The sequence below is a fragment of the Nannospalax galili genome, unplaced genomic scaffold (genome assembly GCF_000622305.1).
Source record: "Nannospalax galili isolate Female #2095 unplaced genomic scaffold, S.galili_v1.0 scaffold1255, whole genome shotgun sequence".
In the NCBI taxonomy this organism is placed as follows: domain Eukaryota; kingdom Metazoa; phylum Chordata; class Mammalia; order Rodentia; family Spalacidae; genus Nannospalax; species Nannospalax galili.
In genome coordinates, this window is record NW_008336359.1 from 1,346,390 (window position 1) to 1,365,139 (window position 18,750).

General features: G+C 42.0%; 1 protein-coding gene and 1 non-coding gene across 2 annotated transcripts in view; one reads left to right on the forward strand and one right to left on the reverse strand.

Annotated features, from left to right (window-relative positions):
• The window catches only part of LOC115070029, a 52,489-nt gene that overhangs the window by 25,581 nt on the left and 8,158 nt on the right, over positions 1-18,750 (forward strand). The gene's annotated exons all lie outside the window — the stretch shown is intronic.
• On the reverse strand, positions 11,410-11,570 carry LOC115070032. Its single transcript, XR_003849238.1, has one exon. It is a non-coding gene; the product is annotated as a U1 spliceosomal RNA (small nuclear RNA).

Consider the following 18,750-nt stretch of genomic DNA (forward strand, 5'->3'; position numbering starts at 1 on the left):
ATAGAGCATCCAAAGGTGCATCTTCCCAAGCAGCAAGAATCTAGTGGGAAGACCACCGGCCGCACAGTCTCAAATATCTGAAAGCGGGGAACCCCAACAGAGACTACGGGAAGAAGAAAATGGAGGTGGAAGGCGCAGGCTGGCTTCTAGAATGACACTGGCTTCCTCCCTGGACCAGCCTGAACTCACATCACAATGACTGCCCATAAGTGATTTTAGACAGGTAATTGGTGCATAGCCAGCCTGGCTCCTGCTTGCCTCCCTCTGGGACTTGCTCACAGCTGTCCTAGGAGCAGACAAAGGCTCTGATAGTCTTTCATTGTGTAGAAGGGACAATAATGAACGGAAAAGAAGGATTTGAGCAAAAGCCAGAAAGTGAGATTCCTGACTCCCAAACTCTGATCCCAACCCATCTGACAGAGGCAACATCTGTTCCACAGAACAGGCTCAGAGAAGTGAGCCAACTCAGCAGATGAAGGAAGTACTCGGAGTAAGTGTACAGGGCCCACTTCCCAGGGAGGACTATGAACAATATCTCTACTTTTAAACATAAATAAACCTGCACTTTGTGAGTCATAAATAATTCCATCTCTGCAGGAAGTCCATCCTGAAATTTGTTTGGCCTCTCCAGGAGAGTTGGCTCCATTTCCAGTGAGATTACAGAAAAGCCAAGGCTAAAAGCAGGAACAGAGATGAAACTATCACATCTCTTGAAAAGTCCAATTATCATGCGTAGTACTGGTGAGTGAATGCCAAAGGCAGAGGCGCTCTGAAAAGGTTGAGGACATGGAATAAAAATCAGATTTCAGCATCAGCGGAGCCTCCATCTGTTCCATTCACTGTCCTTGGTTTAGAGCCTCTCCAGGCCTCCACCTCACCATAGTATTTATAATCCCACCCTATCCCACTGAAACTCTCTCCTCCTGTCTTTCCCGGTGTCCCAATGTGCTGACTCTCATAGGGTCATGAACAGGGAGCCTGAGGTGAGAGAGGGGTGCAGAGGCATGATATTAAGTCTCAGGATTAGTCTTAACCCTTAGAAGAAGAAGGAAATGTATGGGACAAAGTGGTTTTTGCAAAACTAGAGCCTTATCTCTTCCCCGGTGTTATTGCCACAGATATGTACTGCCTCTATCTATTTTAGGTTTTGCAGGCCAGGCAGTTCTGTGCCACAGTGCTCTGCTCTAACACTGTCAGCAGTCATTAGCCAAAGAAAGATGAATGAGCTTAACTGTGTTCCTAGAAGATTTTATTTATGGATGCGGAAATCTGAATTTTGTATGATTCCATGTGTCATAAAACATTATTCTTTTCTCCAGAACATTTGAAAATGTAGGACTGAGGTATAAGTTCATGGTAGAGCACTTGCCTAGCATGCATGAGGCCCTGGGTTTAAGACCCAGCATCCTTGACATGAAAAATACAGTCATTCTTAGCTCACAGTCCATGCAAAATCCAGATTCGATCTATGCATGAACATGTTGCCATGTTATCTACCTGATTTCTTCCAAGGTTTACAGATATTCTTGAAGTTGAGTATTCTGGTTTGCCCCTAGAAATCTTTACCAAAGCTGAGAGCTTCAGTACCCATAATCCAGAAAGATCTCCTCCTCAACAGGCTGTCATCTCCCTGATGTCCTGAGGTTTGGAGAAAGGTGAATTGCAGAAAACCATTATTTTTATGCATGCATGTCTCTCTGTGTATGGAGATCTTGGTGAACATGTGTTTGCATGTATGTGGGGTCCAGAGGACAGCCTCAAGTGTGATCCTCAGGGACACCATCTATCTCCCTTCAGACAAGGGTTGCTCATTGGCCTAAAGCTCATCAATTAGGCAAGACTGGCTGGCCAGCCAGCCCCAGGGATCCCCCATCTCTACTTCCCCAGCACTGGGATTACATGTGCACAGCATCATTCCAAGTCATTTTTATATGAGTTCTGGGGATCAAACTCAGGTCTGTATGCTTTGAAGGCACTTTATTGACTAAGCCATCATCATAGCCCCAAGAACTCATTTATTTATAGAAAGTATGAACCATCGTCCCTTCCCCTAAGAAACAAATGTAGCTTTCTCATTGCCAAGGACACTGCCCCTTAAAGCTACTCCACAACACCCTTCCCTGGCTCAGGGTGCTCTGATCCCTCAGGGTCAAGGGGGAAACTTCAGGAAGGGAAACAGTCTGCAAACTACTTCTTTGGACCATGCAGCAAAGGACCCCAGGCCTGGCTACCCATTTAGAACACCGAGTAAAGGTTCAAAGAAACCAAAGCAAGCAACAGTAAGTTATCCTGCCTGGGAGCTTCCCAGCCACTAAGTTGTTTGCAAAGACCTTGTCATCCCAAGTATAAGAGGTTGGGCTGCTCTTCTCTACCTCAGTGGGCACTGATTTTATGTTTCAAAAACCTCTGATGGGAGATCTCTCTGCGTTGTGGTGACGAAGAGAGGAAGTACATGGTGCAACCTTCCTCATTGTATCATTCTTTCAGTCTTGACTGGTAAGACACTCTGCACTTTCGTAGCTACTGATCCCCTTGATAGCTGCTGCCCTCTGAAGGACTCCTGTGGTACTAAGTACCTAAGTAACTGTGTACCAGCCAATTCCATTTTGCCCACAAAAGCCCATTCGCTTATGCTTTGAGTGAACAGCATAAGCCCTGTGGAATGTTAGTCATGATTATAGAAATGGGAGGTCAAACACCACTCTCCTCATGAGCATCTTCAAGCCTTGGCTTGAATGGACCCCTTCCCTTCGCCTAATGGCTGAACACACACTCTGTGACACTGGTATATTTCTTACTTGCACCCTTGGCCTACTTCAGGCTTCTCTGGGGGCCGATGTCCGGCTTCAGGTGTGGTTCCTATAATCACACACTATAGAGGATGGCCCAGTTCACTGGAAGGTAATGTTCCCTACGCAAGCCAATTTGGGGTAGGGAAAGTCATCCCCAAAGGGTAAGGATCCAAGGACAGTGCAGTCTGGGAAACGAATAGTTTGTACTGGGAAATTGCTCGTATAAAAAGTCCACAGAGGCAGGTGTCTGTGGCCAAATTTGAACAATGCTGTTTCCTCCAGTGACAACTAGAAACCATTGTTCAAATTGATGTCTCACTCTTTATCTGTGTACTTGTTGACCTTCGACAATGAGATCATTTTTTTTTTATTTTCACACATAGCAGAGAGGAAATAGTCAACCAAGACTTGTTAAGTAGATAAATAAATGAAACTCATTCTCAGAATTTAGCTAGTATTTACCTAATTTTCCCAAAAGCTCCAGAGAAAGGGTATTTTATAAGCACACTCTTATCAGTCCACAGAGTTGTATAAAGCCCTCTGACTTTTTTTCTGACAAACTTGATTGAATGAGCCTTAAACTCAGGATGGCTATAACATACACTTTCAGTACAGGAAGACGCTTAGGGAAGCAGGAGAGGCAGTCATCAAAACTGTGCCTTTTATCAGCAAGGTAGCCCTCAGTTCAGCATACTTGACTAGAAATGCTCTCTCTGTACAGTTTCCCCTCCTGCAGATGAACTTGGGTGTGCATCACTTCAGCCTCTGATGAGGAAGAGAGGCATCATTTGATGGTATAGGGAGAATCAAGCTAAACTCTTTCACAAATACCTAAATAATTTTGAAAAATAAAAGTATGAAAGAGTACACCAGCTCTGTTCACTGTGAAAATATATTATAAAACTATAACAATAAAATCAAAGTGAAACACATTAGACAGCAATTAATAGAAAAGAACAGCCCAGAAACAGATGCTAGCACAGGTAACAATTCAAACTACAGTTTTTAAAAAGGCATCACAAACTTTCTATTTAATATATATTATTGGGATAATTTGTTGCTAGAAAGAGGAAAACATAGTTTTCTCATAATGCCCTTCAAAGTCAAATCACAAATGATAAAATTAAGGAGAATAATCTTATACTTTTCTGACAAGAGACAACTGAGATCTGGACAGAAATTCCAGTGGATAGGGTGGGAGCAGTGGTTATAGTTTACTATGATTTCCACAAATAGTAAACCACAAAGAACCAGAAAGACAGGATAAAACAATACAGCGATGCGCTCAGCATCAAGGAACTATATGGCTCATGGACCCAGCTTGCCAGCTGTTTTGGTATGGCTCACAAGCGCAGAATGGTTTTTACACTACTAAATGGTTAGGGAGATGGATCAGAATAATCATTTCATAACATGAAGATTATATAAAATTCACATTTCAGAGGTCACAATTAAAGTGACTGGGACCACACTTCACCCATTCATATACTGTCTGTGGCTGCTTTGGGTCAATGTGGCAAAAGTGAGGACTTGACACATAAACCTCCAAGGTTTTCAAAGTCTACAATATGTACTACATGGTTCTTTCCTGAAACATTTGCCTACACCTGAAGTCTGATGGAACTGATGCTTACAGAACTCATGCAACTAAACTGGTCAAGGCTCTTGTTGAAGGGAAAATTAACCCTGAATACAGTTCATTCTCTCCTGGGGTGTTGGGCAGCACAGTACCCCTCCTCCCTTTGAAGCTGGTATAGTCTGATCCAAGGATGCCCACCTCCTGGTGATGCTCAAGTTGCATTCTGAAGGTCCTAGCAGCTGTAACATCTATCTGCCCTGGAGCAACATTGAAGTTTCCCAGAAAACTGAAGTGCAAAGTAGGAAATGTAGAGACTTCAGGTAGGGCCGTAAAACAGAGTGGGAAGAAGAGGCATGAGAGATCAGATAGAGAGGGCTTTGCCAGGAACACCTTTTCACAGGTGATGACCCTGATGTGATGGAAGGGGAGTGAGAAGACTGAAAAATGTCCCAGCTTCTTCTCTGTGGTGGTAAACTTACTCCTCCCTAGTAGATCTGTGATTTTCTCACGATGGGCCAGCAATCGTTTGATCCATGGGGAAACTGTAAGCAGAAAATTCTAAGAGAAAAGAGCAACCATTTTGTTGAGCTCTGGCAGGAAGGAACGCTCATGACTGAAGAAGAAAAAGGAGGAAGAGAAAGACAGAGAGAGAAGGAGGAGGAGGAGGAGGAGGAGATGACAACAATATATGTCAGGAATATTGATTTCATAACTTACATAATCCTGAAAACCCATCCTTTGAAATTATGCACTTGATATCCTCATTCTTCAGGTGAAGAAGCTGAGTGTGTTAAGAGGTCATCCAAAGCCACTAGGAAGAGATAAGCTGGGGAACAAACCCCTCTTTGGTGGAGAGACCCCAGACCTCTTAATGCACATCCCAGCTCAACGTTGGCAGAGTTACAACTCTACCAGACCTGAGACCACAGCAACAGAAATGGTTCTAGAATGAGAGTACACAGCTAAATAGCCGGATTTTCTGTCCTCCTTCCACTCTAGAGTGATATATACACGAAGATTGATTCAGAAAAGAGGTTGCCTATGATATTTGTCACTATATCCAGTCCCTTAAATCTAAGTGTCAGACCCAACCTTTTTTTCTCTTGACCTTTAAGTGAAGAAAAGCTGCAGTAAAATTCTTGCACATGTACACTTACATGCTGCCATCATTATTTTATTAATGGTTATTGATAACCAAGAGTGAGATTTCAAGACCAAGGTTTTGTTTATTTATTCATTTATTCATTTGTTTATTTATTTATTTTTAGTTTCAGTTTTAATAGATATAGCTATTGCATACCTAAAGACTATAATTCCACTATATCATCAGTGCTCTTTTGGGTTTTGTCAATCTGATAAATAAAAACAGTATTCTATAATTGTCTTAATTTTTATTCCTCTGTGTTCAACATTCTTTGATAAGTTGTACTTCCTTTATCATGATTTACCCCCTTTTATTTATTTTTTTCCTTTTATTTATTTTTCGCTTTATTTCGTGTATGAGTGTTTTGCCTGCAAGTAAGTAAGTGCAACTGTGTCATGCAATTCCCAAGGAGGCCAGAAGAGAGGGTCGGATCCCCTGGAAATGAAGTTGCTGACACGTGTGAGCTGCCCTGTGAGTGCCTAGAGCTGAACCCAGGTCCTCTGCAAGAGCATCCAGTGATATTAACCCTGAACCATCTCTCCAGCCCCAATTTACCTACTTTTTTTTTTTTTTTCCGGAGCTGAGGACTGAACCCAGGGCCTTGTGCTTGCTAGGCAAGCACTCTATCACTGAGCTAAATCCCCAACCCCTTAATTTACCTACTTTTAAATTAAGTTTCTTGAGGTTTTTTTTTTTTCTGTCAACTTGTAGGTGTTCCTTATATGTCAATGACATTTCATCTTTATTATGTATGTTGTTAATATTTTTCCTTGTCATTTGTGGTTTTGTTAGTGTGTGTGTGTGTGTATGTGTGTGTGCACATGTCAACATTTTACGATGTGTAGGTGGAAGTCAGAGAACCACTTTTGGGAGTCAGCTCTCTCTTCCCACCATGTGGGTTCCAGGGATTACATTCAGGTCATTGGGTTGGCAGCAGACAGCACTACCCACTGAACCATCTTGCTGGCCCGTCTTTTGTTATCTTTGATACCGCCAAAATTTTTTAATGTAGAGAGACAACTATGTCTTTATTTTCCTTTATAAATCCTGGTTTCCTGGTTTGCTTAAGAATTCTCCCGTTGCCCAAGTTTATGACTATATTCTCCGATTTTCTTCTTTTATCACATTCCCATCTTCAGTCCACATGCGAGTTATTTTTTGTATGTGAAATGAAAGGGAGGGCTCCATTCCATTTTCTTCATGATGCACCCCCAACACCAGTTACTAGATGATTCTCTTTCCCTTGAAAGTCTTCCTTTATCCTAGGTTATGATTTGAACTTGAAAAGTCCCTCACAGACTCGTGTTGCAAAGCCTTGTCCCCCAGCTAACACAATGTTGGGGAGACTAGAACTCTTAGGAGTCAGGACCTAGCTGGTGAAGTAGATGGCTGGGGCAGGCTTCTCAAGGCTACACCAGCCCTGGTTCTGATGTTGTGAACAGTCTGTGCCACAAGCTTCTACCACCCTGACTTCTCTGCCATAATGGACCAAAAACATCTGAACCTATGAGCCAAAATAAATCTCTTCTCCCTTAAGCTGTTTCTGTCAGACATTAAGCTCCCAGTGATGCAAAAGTAATTAATATATGAGTCAGCAAGATAGCTCAGTGGGTAAAGGTGTCTGCTGCCAAGTCTGACAACCTGAGTTCAATCCCTGGGTTCCACATGGTGGAAGGAGAGAACAGACTCTGCAAGCTGTCCTCTGACCTCAGCAGGGATGTTGTGGCATGCATAGACACAGCCACAGATGTGCATGCACACACACACACACACACACACACACACACACGCACCACCCAGATAATGTAAATAAGAAAAGAATAAGAAAGGAAATGCAAGAGAGTTGGTCATGCATTTTTTTTAAGTAACTAATACTTTCTACATTAATCTAACACATGGCCCCCAAATTATTTCTGGATTTAGTTATGCTTCACTAAGTATCTATTCTTGTGTTCAGATCATATTGTTTTTATTGCCATTGCTTCATGGAATTTTAAATGGCATTCACTAACTACAGCTCAAGTAAAATGAAGAGTGAGAAGCCAGTGGATTTGGGTACCAGGAGGCAGTAAATCAAGAGCGTAGTTTCCATGGGCATATGGAGACCAGAGCTAGATCTGAGGATGCCTGGGAAAGAGTAGAAAGTAAAGACTGTTCTATTGAAGAATTTGTCAGAGAGAGAATGAAGAAAGGTGATATTGTGGATTAAACAGGAATCAGAAAAAAGGAAAATGTTTTAAAGCCCAAGCAAGATGTGGCCTCTGCAGTGCAGTATGGAGCCAGTAGGAACAGATGGATAACTCAAGGTTTACAGGCCATCAAAGAGTCACACAGACCAATAATCTTTCCAATACAACTAAAATTATACGATTATCATAAATGGTACTGCTGTTTATATAGTATATATTGCCATTAAGGTGTCCGCATTTTTTTTTAATTTTTAAAAATATTTATTTGGGGTCTGGAGAGATGGCTCAGCAGTTAAGAGCACTCATTGCTCTTGCAGAAGACCCAGGTTCGGTTTCCCAGCACCCACATGGCAGCTAACAACTGTCTGTAACTCCAGTTCCAGAGAATCCAATGCCCTCTTCTGACCTCTGAGGCCACTGCATGCATTGGCTAGGCTTGTTCTCCAAATGATCAGCAACAGATGGATGTCTTCTTCTCTAACTTCTCCCCCTCTTACTTCAAACTGGTTGGACTCTAAGGCTCTCCATAGGAAGGCAGGGGCAGAGGAAGACAGTCACCCCTTCCAACGAATCAGTCAGCCTAAACTGGCTTCGCCATCTTGGGCCAGGGGCCAGGGGCCACAGGTCTGGAAGCTGCCAAAATGTAGGGAAAAAAAAAAAACAGCCTGAGGGTGCTCATTCTTTGTAAGTAACCCCTCAGTGCTATCATATGCCCTGTTAGTAATTCCGATAAATATTTTTATTCCCTAAACTGTAGTTTGGAGGAATATTTTCTTGGTTGGTCATAAGGACAGTGGGAGGAGGGAGCCACAGCAGGCCTGGAAACCTTGTGAAAGCCTCCCAGCAGTAAATTCAACTTACAGCAGGACACGGGTGCACTTACACACACACAGGCAATACATTCATGCACATAAAATAAAAATAATAAAACACTTTTAAAAATTTTATTTTTATTTTATGTGTATAATTCTACATGTATATAAGTACATCTGTGTTGTGTAAAGCCCACAGAGGCCAGAAGAAGACATCTGATCCCCTAGAATTGGAATTATAGTCAGTTATTTAGCCACCATGTGGGTGCTGGGAATCGAACCCAGGTCTTATGGAAGAGCAGCCAGTGCTCTTAACCACTGAACCATCTCTTCAGCCTCCAGGTGTCTGTATTCTTTATTCAACCTTCACTGCTGGATTAAAAATACTAATCAAGTCACTCCACCCTCCTCACTGGTACAAACAATGATGAAATGAATTCTTTCTCTGACAAGTATGATCCTGAGGATAGAGGCTGCTGGGAGATGCTGTCATTGGATTTCAAGACATTGCAGGGACAATATACCCAAGAACTAAGGTACCAATGGTTTTTTTCTAGGCTGTGCCTGTTGCCTTTTGCTCTGCCCAAACAGGAGAGTGGCTAAGCCTGCACCATGAGGTGGTGGAGCAAATGAAGCTGGGCATTAGAATTACCTGAAGACGGGGCTAGAGAGATGACTCAGCAATTAAGAGCACTGGCTGCTCTTGCAGCGGGGCCGGGGTTCAGTTCCCAGGACCCACAACACCAGTTCCTCCACCAGCATTGCACGACATGGATGCATTCACATACATACAGGTAATACATTCGTACACAAAAAATAAAAATAATAAAATATTTTTTAAATAAAAAAAGAATTACCTGGAGACCTTTAATGTTTAATCTCAACACTATATACCAATTAACAAATATCTCTATATGTGAGGTATAAGTATCTGCCTTTATTTTATTTGTGTGTATGTGGTGTACACATGTGTGTGCATGGAAGACCAGAGGTCTCTGTGTATCTTCCTCTATCATCTCCACCTTATTTATTTATTTTTGGTCTTTTTGAGACAGCGTCTCCCTGTAGCCCCAGCTGTCCTGGAACTCACTACGTAGACTAGGCTGGCCTTGAACTCACAGAGTTCCGCCTGCCTCTGCCTCCCGAGTGCTGGGATTAAAGGCGTGTGCCACCACTCCCAGCTATGCCACCACGCCCAGCATCCGTCTTATTTTCTTTGAAACAGGGTCTCTCACTGAACCGGGAATTCACCAATTCAACCAAACTGGCTGGCCACTGAGCTCCCAGGGTCTGCTTATCTCTCTTTCCCCTACCCTTAAGTGCTGAGGTTACAGATATCATGACCATGCCCAGCTTCTTCATGGGTGTTAAGATCCAAACTCAGGTCCTCATGTTTGCACAGCAAGCACTCTACCCTCTGAGCGGTCTCCCGACTCCCAAGTATCTGTATTTTTAAATCCTCCCGGGTGATTCAAATGTGTGACAAAAATTGCAAAACACTGTCCCAGGGCTTCTGAGCCCACAGTGAGAGGCTGGTGCACATGAGCTTTGACTGACGACTGACAACCAAGATCCCTAATGTATTAGAGTATATTCTTCAAAATGCCATCATTATCTTGAGTTGACTATTAGAAGGAATCCAGGGGGTCTCTAAAATGAGCAAGAATCAGAAAATCATGAGAGATTTGCATAATGGAGGTTTTAGTAACTGTACAGAAAAAGAGATTTAAGTATCACATGAAATGAGACATTGCCTCCAATGAGGAGCCAAATGTGAGAATTTAATTGCTGGAGAAAGGAAGCAGTCATTCCGTTAGTGGTTTCAAGAGGAAACCTTCTTTACTGCTCAGTTCTCCCTGTGGCTAAAATACTATTTAAAGCAAATGCCAGGAACCATTAAAAATTAACTACACTACAAATTATTTTTACACACATACACCTAAAACAAATGCCTATTCAAAGCTCACAATACTGAAAATGTACTTGCCAGGAAATAAAATGAATCACATTGAAACTTGGAAAACAGAAGACTAGGGTGTTGCCCTGACATTTAAGAAGCAAAACACTTGTGTTTGATTTTCATTCCTATATTTTGGTCTTTCTGTGATCTCTTAACTAGAGACAGTGAAGTGGGGTTTACCACCCAGAAGCTGGTCTGATAATTTGATCACTTTTCTGTATTGATATTTACTTGTAGACACACATACAGACATACTTAGAATTTAGAGCACCAAGACAGCTAGAATCCCAGCCCTGCAAGGTTCTGGTAGGTGACCTTGGATAATGACAACTCTCTTAACCTCAGTTTTAAAATAAGGATGATGGTGGTGGTGGTGGTGATGATGATGATGGTGATGATGATGATGGTGGGGTCTTTTTGAGTGATTATGGTGGTGGTATTGGTGATGATCATGATAGCGCCGGTGATGATAATGGTGATGGTGGTGGTGGTAACAATGATAATTAAATACCTATAATATAAGCTGCTTACAAAATACCAAGTAAAATGGATTAGCATTTTGTAGATGATAATCATTCTTCAAGCCATATTCTGTTATAAATTGAGATCTGGAGCCTCTATTATTACCTAAGAAACATAGAAAAAAATCTTGACTGTCTAATAAGACATGTTTTCGCTTAGAGACATACTATTTAAGTTTATAACCTCTATATTTTTATGTTTTATTTTTTTTCAGGGGAGAGTGAGAATGCAGTTCCCCACTACAACTTATGCAGTCAAGTTTCCCAAATTTGGGGAAATCACAGGAGCCAGCACATTATTATTACCTAAGAAACATAGAAAAAAATCTTGACTGTCTAATAAGACATGTTTTCGCTTAGAGACATACTATTTAAGTTTATAACCTCTATATTTTTATGTTTTATTTTTTTTCAGGGGAGAGTGAGAATGCAGTTCCCCACTACAACTTATGCAGTCAAGTTTCCCAAATTTGGGGAAATCACAGGAGCCAGCACATCTCGAGTGCAATGGATGAGCCTCACCTTGGGAAAACCACCTTCCTGATCATGGTATCTCCCCTGCCATGTATCTCTCTCTCTCCTCTCTCTCTCTCTCTCTCTATATATATATATATGTAAATTTTTTGCTGAATTTTTGCAGTTTTCATATAATATAGTTCAATGGTATTTAGATTCCCTCCCCATTCATACCTTCCCCCACTGCCCCTCCCAATTTAATATACTCTTTTATATATATAAGAGTCTGATTTGTGTCCTTAAATGTCCTTCAGTGTGGTCCATCCACTGGTCCCACCAAGAGTCCCATCACTGTAAGACACTGTCTTTCCTCCTTCCAGCAGCCATCAGTTGCCAAAAGTTCTATAGGTTGGGTTGGGATTTCTTACCCACTTCCCCATGTCTATGCTGGGATTTTTGCCTAGTTTGAGCTTGGATAAGACTTGTGTATGCTGTCACCATTGCCGAGAGTTCACATGAATATCTGACCAGCTGTCTGGAAGACTCTATTTCCTGTGGTCATCTACCCCTCTGGCTCTTACAATCTTTCTACCTCTTCCAGCATGGTCCCTGAGCCTTGGGAGGGAGAGGTTAGAAACAGGTGTCCTAATCAAGGATAAGTACTCTGTGGCCTCTTGTTCTCAGCATATTGGCCAATTGTGTGTTTCTATGTTAATCACCATCTGTTGTATAAGGAAAATTCTCAGGTGGGAGTTGAGAGATGCATTCATTCTGTGTGTAGAGGCTGCACCGAAGATGTGTCACTTAGGGTTAAGTGTCTCACAGACATTTATTCTCTGCATTTGACTGTTCTGGAACTCTGTAAGTCTACCTTTGTTGCAAAAAAATAAGCTTCTTTGATGAGGGGTGAAAGGTACACTTGTCCCGGCTAGTCAGGCATTCTCTGGCAGCCTCAGAGGGATGGGGCCAAGGGTTGAGGAGAGCCATTGGGAACAGTGAGACATTATTTTTTGTTTGTTTATTCAACTAATTGATGGATTTTTCTTTTTTTTTTTGGTCTTTTTGAGACAGGGTCTCCCTGTAGCCCCAGCTGTCCTGGAACTCACTATGTAGACCAGGCTGGCCTTGAACTCACACAGATCCGCCTGCCTCTGCCTCCCGAGTGCTGGGATTACAGGCATGTGCCACCACGGCTGGCTGATTAATTTTTTTTAAAGAGTTTGACTTTATAGCCCAGGCTAGCTTGGACCTTCCTATATAACTCAGGCTGACCTCTAGAAAGAATACTCACATTTCTGCCATGTGCCATGGGGAAAGAGTGTTCTTGACCCACAATAATTTCAACATTATGCAGGATCTGCTGCTTAATCTGAGTCTCTCATTAGCCTCCCCTGAGCCTCACACCCTGGGACCAGAATTTTCAGTTTCCATAGAATCCTAGGCTTCTGTGGAAACCTCATCAGTGTTTGTGAATGTGCTTCTGGACTTCCATTTAGTTGTCTGTTGCAGCACTGGTATCAGTCTATTTTCTGCAGGCTTATGATATAGTTTACTGTCTCATAGGGCAAGCTTTTTCTTTTATGAAATGTCCTAAATTTCCACAATTATTTCATTTGCTAAATGAATTCTGAACCTTTAAATCCTGAATTCCTTAAAAATTATTTGTTCATAGACGTTTTCAAATGAAACTGTCTTTGAAGACTTGTAAGGAAAATGATGGCAAAGGGCATGTTAACACCAAAACCCTACATGAAGCCAACACAAACCTGAGTGAACAAAAGAACCAAAAGCGAGGAAAGTGGCTTTGTGCTGCATGCTCTAAGGAACTCAGCCAGGTACCATTTAGAATAAATTAAGGGAGTCTCATGATGCAACCCAAATCTCTAGATCATAAGCATAGTGTAGTGTTGTAGGTCCTAAGTGGAAGTGATTCCAAGGGCCTCACCTATATGAGTGCTGGAAGAATGAGCAAGTCATCGGAAGAGTAAAAACCACTTGCTCTTGGCAGCTATTGATCCCTGAGGAATGCAGTGTTGCACTCAACACTGCTCCGCCCAGCATGCCATGCCACTTCATATCAGATTGGAATGGAGTCTAGAGGCAATGCCTACTCGCTGTCGTGGGAGTACTGAACAATCTTGTGCCAACACAACTGGGAAATAAGAGAGGAAAGGATTAATTCCTACAATATATAAACTGTTTTGGAGCACAGCAAGGTGCTCTTGCCAATTAACAAAAAGCAATGAACTCCTGTTTCATGTAGATATGCACAAGGTGAGAACTAATGTAACCACACAAGGTTTGGTTCCCTGCTGCCCCACAGAGTCAATGAAAAGCAAGGCAGATGGGCAAGATGCAAGGTGTAATAGTGGCACGAGTATAAGGGAAGTAACCAATTACTTTCTGCTTGGCTTTGAGGCCTACTCCATATGAGGAAATTCATGCCTGGTACTGTAAACCAGGTCAAAAGCCTGTTTGGGGAGGTCACAGGTGCTAGGGGGTGAGCTACTACCGGTGTTTTCGTAACGACATGAAGTCAAACTGCTTTCTAAGTATGCTTATACATAACAACTTGTGCTGCTCTCTGTCTTGGTCAATGAAGCTTCTTTTTACAGTGGGACATGGTTAGTGCAGAGCCTCGTAATTGGTCAGAATGCTGGGAATAAGGGACTGGTGAATATGAGCACAATACATTGTATATGTATACATGGGCCCCAGACAAGCAGATGACTCAGTTGCCAAGAGGTTTTTTTGTTTCTGTTTTTGTTTTTTGTTTGTTTTTTTTTTTTCTCTTTTTGAGACAGGGTCTCCCTGTAGCCCCAGCTGTCCTGGAACTCACTATGTAGACCAGGCTGGCCTTGAACTCACAGAGATCCGCCTGCCTCTGCCTCCCGAGTGCTGGGATTAAAGGCATGCACCACCACGCCCGGCATGCATTTTTTTTAAACATTTTCTTCTGGAGTATGGGCTTTGCATAGCTTATTTCATTCACATGGGTGGGCAAGACCTGCAGGTCAGTGGATCTGAAAACACAAAGGATCAAAATTTGTGTGTAGATTCAAGTGACTTGTGTGTTTTTGTGCCTGTGTTCAGCAAGTCTGGCAAGCACCCTCAACTTGAAACTACAGAAAGTTTGAAAAATGAGGGTGTGTGCATTCCTAGCTAACTTTGATATGCAGTTAATCCATAAAAGATAGACATCAGTGGGCAGCTAATCTTTAAGAGATAAAGTGGGCTGGAGGCAGGAGCAAGGGAAACACCTGAGAATTGGGTCATCATTAGGGGAGGGACTCATGTGCACTTCAATATAGAAAAGGTTCTCTCTCTCTCTCTCTCTCTCTCTCTCTCTCTCTCTGTCTGTGTGTGTGTGTGTGTGTGTGTGTGTGTAAGTCAGAGGACAAACTTGGGAATGGTTCTTTATAAGGCATCATCCATCTTGTTTTTTGAAACAGAATCTCTCATTGGAACCTGAGGCTCACCAATTTGGCTGGCTAGTTATTGAGCCCCAGGAATCTGCCCATCTCTGTCTCCCTAGTACTGGGATTACAAGTGTGAAGCAAGCAATTTATTGACTAATCTCTCTTCTGGTCCCTGAGTTTCTTGCTGGCCCCAGTAAAAGAAGGACTTTCTTTCCTCTGAAAAAGGACACTGATTTTGTACAACAGCGCTAAGCTATGCTGTGTGCAGAAGCACAACCCTCTTCAGATTCTGTCATTTGGCTGTCTGACTTAGTTTTTGATGGTATCAGGAATTTCACCCTTTCCTCCACAATTTGGTTAGGTCTTTATGAGTGATTTAGGGAGATGTTCTGATTATGAGTGACTGCCTTAGAATCATATGCCAGACACCCCTGCAGACCACAAGCTGTCATATAACAACTTTTCCAACCACAGTGATAAAAAAGAAATTCTCAGAATGTATGTGTATATACATGGAAAACATGGTCTCTCAGCCAACGGCTTCCTGCAGAGGCTCCAATGCTGTGGTTGCTCAGAATGCTGGAATGCCTCTTCGAAGGTCACCACTGGAGTCTGGAGCACTTGTTCCACAACCATCAGTGAAATCTTCCTGAGAAACCCTCTCCAGATTGTATTATTTTTGAAAATAGATAAAACCAATGTATCATATATTCTTAATTTATAGAAGAAATTTCCATCTGGCCAAATTTTAATGGAATGCATTTTATATGCATATCTAATGTTCTCACCCTATATGGAGAAGCAGAGCCAGAGAAAACTAAGGTAATAAAGCTGATGATTTGTAGCTCACAAACATGTTCTGAAAGCAATTGCCAAGGGAACTTCTCAAGTCATTTTTAATAGCATCACTGTAATAGTTTAGTCTTTCCAAGTGACTACTTAAAAGGACAAATATAATTTAGATGGATATCCAGTATGCTTGGGGACAGAGTCTCATTAGTCACAATGTTTCTGTGTGTGTGTGTGTGTGTGTGTGTGTGTTTCCATCTCTCTTTCTCTTCTCTCTCTGTGTTATGTATGCATATGTGTTTCTCTCTCTCCCTGTGTCCCTTCCTCCTCCCTTCCCTCCCTCCCTCTGCATTGATGAAGACTAAACCTGGGGCCTTGCACATACTAGGAAAGCACTCTTAACGCTGAGCTACACCCCAAATCAGATGTTTTTTTTTTAAATGCTATTTTGAAATTTTTTTTAAATTTATTTTTATTTTATGTATATGAGTGTTTTGCCTGCATGTAAGTGTACCACAGAGACTAGAAGAGGGCATCAGATCCCTTGGAACTGGGGTTATGGAAGGTTGTTAGCCTCCATGTGGGTGCTGGGAACCAAACACAGGTCTGCTGGAAGAGCAGCCAGCACTCTTAATCACTGAGCCCTCTCAAGTCCCTATTTTGAAAATCTTAATAAGCAAACCTTCCCCTTCCTCTTCCTACCTCCCAGCTTTCTCCAACACTAAGCCATCCAGTGAACCATCAAATGATTTTTGCATTGGTAATATTTCCTTTACATTAAATCTAACTCCTTTGTTTCGGTCTTTAATATTGTTTTTCTTGCAATTTCATGCTTTTATTAAGATTCTTATGTATAGATACACACACACACACACACACACACACACACATGTGCACACGCATCATTCCTCAAATTTCCTTCCTAGTCTGCCTGACTAAACCTTATTGGTCCTTCAGAGTCAGCTCAGACCCCCACCTTCGCTGGCCTGCAGTGATCCTCTTCACTGCAATGCCTATTGCTTTGCACCACCCCATAGTGTAATGACTCCATCACTGGAGGGAATAAAATGTTTCTTGGGTGTTGTAAATGTTAGACTGATTTCTCAGTCACAAGGGAAATTCAGAATCATAAGTAAAGGAAATAGCAACCTGGGCGTGGTGGAGCATACCTTTAATCCCAGCACTCGGGAGGTAGAAGCAGGCAGATCTCTGTGACTTCAAGGCCAGCCTGGTCTATGTAGCAAGTTCCAGGGCAGCTGGGGCTACAGGAAGACCCTGTCTCAAAAAGACCAAAAACAAACAAACAAACAAACAAAAAATGACATCAGTTTATTTCAAAGTAAAGAGTCCAATTTGCTAACAATGAATGCAAAATTAACAACAAAAAATTGACTTATACTTTGGCTCTAATTCTTCAGTAACTGTATTGGGAAGCCAGCACGGTAGTGCATGCCTGTAGTCCCAGCACTCAGGAGGCTGAAGCAGGAAGGTCATGAATTTGAGGCCAGCCTGGGCTATATGGCAAGTTCCAGGGTAAGTTGAGCTACATTGTAACCCTCTATCTCAACAGTAAAAGACAAAAACTGTTGGGAAGCTTCTAATAGCATATGTATATGGCAGACACGCATGTGCTGTTCATTTAGGGTTAAGAAATATAACTAAGAGATATGGTCAACTGGAAGCTATCAATTAGAGAACAAGGATATTGAGCAAGAAAAAAAATTTATCTGCTAGCAGAGAGGATGAAGATACAGCCTGTGACAGCCAGGATGGAAACTGCCCATTCTTTCACGCGTAAGCGTTGGTTAGCCCACCTGACCTCTCCTTGACTTTCAGTTCCAGTGTTCTCACAGTCTTCGTTCTTCATTTTTCCCTCATACAAGACAAAGAATAACCCAGGATAATACCCAAAGTACAGACAATACAAGTGAAAGCTCATAAATAGAACTGTATCCAACAAAAAGGTTTCTATACATCAATCAACAAAAGAAAGAAAAAGAAAGAAGGAAGAAAGAGAGAGAAAGAAAGAAAGAGAGAGAGAGAAAGAAAGAAAGAAAGAAAAGAAAGAAAGAAAGAAAAAAGAAAGCAACAACCTGTGGATGGGAGAAAATATTTGAAAATCATAAAACCAAGAAGGGTTGCTATCCAAAGTATATATGAGGAACTGGATAACAGGGAGAAAACTGGTTGTTTTTAAATGTAAAAAGATCTAAATAGACATTTTCCCCATGAAGACATTCAAATGACTGACAGGCACATGAGAAAATGGTCAACACTACTCATCAGGGAAATGAAACTCAAAACCACAATGAAGTATCGCCTCACACCTGTTAGGAAGCTTGTTATCAAATGTTTATCAAATGTTAGGCACTGTCAAGGATGTGGCAAAAAAGAACCCCTTGGCCAGGCATTGTGGCCCAGGCTTGCAATTTTACTATTTGGGAGGCTGAGGCTGGATTGCCCTGAGTTCCAAGCCAGCCTGTGCTAGAGCAGGAAACTTGTCTCCAAAAGAAAGAGAAGTTTTATTCACTGTTCGTGAGACTGTGAATTGGTAAAGCCATCATGGAAGGTAGTATGGAAATTCCTTTTAAAATTAAAAATAAAGGGGGTTGGAGAGATGGTTCAGCAGTTAAAACCACTGGCTGGTCTTGCAGAGGTCCTGAGTTTGAGTTCAGTTCCCAGCACCTACATGGCAGCTAACAAGTCTATAACTCCAGTTCCAGGGGGTCTGACGCCCTCTCTGGCCTCTGCAGGCACTGCATGCACAGGTGCACTTACATATAGGCAACACACTCATACACATAAAAATAAAAATTAAAAAATCAAACAAAAATAAAGGTACACCCACCAGAATGATTAGTGCCTCTCTCAAATCTCACCAGAGAAGCTGCTTCTTGTAGCACATGGTGATTAACACAGAGATACACAACTAATCAATGTGCAGAAAATAAGAGACTGTGAAGAGTTCAGCCCTAAATAGGACACCTATATCATACCCTCTCCTCCCAAGGCTCAGAGATCATTGCAGAGGAGGAGATGGAACGATTATAAGAGCCAGTGGTGGTAGATAAATACAAGAAAATTGTGTT